Raw genomic sequence first — 3,098 nt, forward strand, 5'->3', positions numbered from 1 at the left:
GTGACGATGATTAGTGCTTATATCGATAATGATAAGACCGCTGTAAAGTTGTTTGCTTGCCTCTTGTTTTTGCTTATTTTATCCAAACAAAAGATCATCTCGACTTCATTTTATGACGATGGGCCTGGCGTAGTCTAACAAACTGATATCTATAGTATAAAAAATACGTAGGATTTTTATTTGGTAGTTAGAATCATGGGCTGATCTTTGTTGGACAAACAATAAAAACAAGAGGGCATTAGATAACTGTTTTATCTTAGCATTATGACTTCTCAGCTGTGTTTGTCTGTGACCCCACCACAGGAGGTCGAACTCATGAACTTTAGACCTCGTAGCTAACTGATTACCATTTCTAACTTCTATCAATTCTCTATATATTGCACAACTACCGAGTTCAACAATCTTTACAAACCCCCTGTCTGCTAAACTTATTATTTTTGTTTATTTGACATAAAGTTCGGTACTATTAGGCACAAATAACGATACATACTATTACTGTTTTGAAATACTTGAATTACATCCTGTCAACAGAATGCACAAATTAGCTTGGTGCGGTTATTCGTTATGGACGTAGCTAGACTGACATCTACTGCCTTAACTCAGTCTGATTGGTGGTTCTTTCGTGATTTAACTACCTATTTGTAAGAATTGTAATTTTTCTAATAATTACATTTATCTGGCGATACAGTGCAACTGTACATTCAGCTATTAATGTCCGCGGGTTTTGTTCTCATAGTTCAGTCACTCGTTACTCACTAAGCTTAGCCCACTCCGAATTTCTACTTGTTCCTAATGATCATTTAGCGACGACACCGAAGCATGAAACAATGAGGCATCCAAATAATCCGGCTTTTCAAGAAGGATGTTTTGGCCAATGAAAATGAGGAATGGATGAGAATATAGCCGAAAATGGCCATTTTGGTAATGACAATGTGATTGATTTACCCTGTTTTTTCAAATAAAGTTCTTGTAATCTTGGTCCATTTATTTATTAAGACTCAGTGCTAACCTACTATTAATTTGCTTGGTTTAGCTGCCAGTCTCTCCCTACAAAGTAAATTAGATACAAATGTCTTATCAAACCGTTGAATGACACAAATTGCATTGATTACTATCATAAATTCATAACTACTCTACTGAACTGTTGTACCCATAACAATCGTCATGTTTGTAGATTAAAAGATGTAATCATTGAAGGTGCACCAGTAATAATTGTTGCATAGATTTAATTTCTTTCAAACATTTATTCTATTGACCAAGTTTCTTGCTGCTGTTTGATTTTGATCAGTCATCTAGAGTTTTAAGTTAGGTTTTCGTAATGCAAGGAATTCAAACTCTGGTAGTCAATATTTACATGATTAGATGTCGTGTTTTGGTTTGGTCACCGCTAAATTGTTTCCTATTAATCAAACATTTTTTTGATAATCGTTGAATGATTACTCTACAAAACACTCGTCGTAACCCGACCGAAGCTGCTACCTTGACGCGGTGGTCGGGCTTGCCTATCGTGATCACCCAACCGAGCTATACTGGCTGGAACATATGTTCCTGTAGGTTCTACCATGCCAGGCAGGTCGATTGGAGAACGGTAAGACTAAAAGCAGCAACTCAAGGTCTGAAGGCGAAGTCGTACTGCTGACTGTAGAGAGGTGTGACAGCAGTAAGGTGTTTCAGTCGGACAACCAGCATGACAGCGATGCTGCCTTCCCACAAGGAAGCGTGAGGTTAGAAAAGGTCGACCCTAAAAATGTCATACCTCACGGATTTCCGTCTCCGGCGGTAAGGCCCTTTGAAGAACGGAGCTAACACGTCAAAAACCTTCCACAAAAAGGCCGTGCGCGACCGGCCTCAAGCAGTTGTCCCTTGAGCTCTGCGGTCACGCTCCCAGGTCGTCAAGACCAACACTAATCCAATTTCCTTTTCAGGTTCCTCAAGAAATACCCTTCCACGGTGTGGGCAGCCGGGATGTGACATCAGCCCTCATACCCGTAACAGCACACGAGACCAAGTTGGTCACATTCAAATCCTTCTTACACCTCCTAATACCTCTCTTATCTCCATGACTAACCCTCCTCACGTCTCTTTATCACCTCGCACCGCTAGGGCAAACTATTCGAGTACGTGGAACGCTATTCCTGGTCTTCTGAAACCACGCTCTAAACTACACGTAGGAGCTTTTAACGTCCGAACACTTTGCCAAATAGGACAACAGGCTTCCTTAGCTAGGACTTTAGAATCTCGCGCCATCGATGTGTGCTGCGTCTCCGAAACGCGCATACAGGATCCGAGTAGCGTCATCTATTTGACCTCACCATGCCAAAATAAAGAACCAACTCGATTCACACTTCGTGTATCTGGAAGCCCTGATTCTGCTTCCCGTGGCCTCGCCGGCGTAGGTATAGCATTGAGTTCTAGGGCAGAACTAGCTCTCTTAGAGTGGATCCCAATAGACAGCCGTTTGTGCTCTGTCCGACTGAACGGAACAGTAAGAATCCGAAAAGATAGGGACACTCGTCGTTGCCTCTTCGTCGTCTCTGCCTGTTCTCCCACTGACTGCAGCTCAGATGATGTGAAAGATGAGTTTTACAGAAAGCTCTCGGACCTTCTCTGAAAAGCTAGGCGCTTTGATGTAGTAATAGTGGCCGGTGACTTTAATGCTCAAGTAGGTGAACTAAGCGATAGGGAAAGATACCTAGGTGGATCTCATGGTGTCGTGGCTCAAAGAACAGATAGTGGAGACCGTCTGTTGCAGCTATGCTCAGATAACCGCCTGTTCCTTGCAAATACTAACTTTAAGCATAAGGAAAAACATCTTTTAACATGACGACCCCTAATTCGTCCCAACGTTGGACCCAAATAGATCACATCGCTATCAGCCACCGATGGAGGGGCTCGATAGAAGACTGTCGCTCATTCTGGAGCACATGCTGGGATTCAGATAATGCTCTAGTGCGAGCGCGTATTTGCTTGCGTCTTACTGGACGTAGGAAAGACGCTGCAAGGAAACCTCTTAGGGGTCTACTTAATGATAGTCAAGCTAAGAGTATATTTCAGGAACAACTAGGAAAACAGTTAGGCAGCCATGTTGGTGATGCCCA

Source organism: Schistosoma haematobium, chromosome 4 (assembly GCF_000699445.3).
Source record: "Schistosoma haematobium chromosome 4, whole genome shotgun sequence".
Lineage (NCBI taxonomy): Eukaryota > Metazoa > Platyhelminthes > Trematoda > Strigeidida > Schistosomatidae > Schistosoma > Schistosoma haematobium.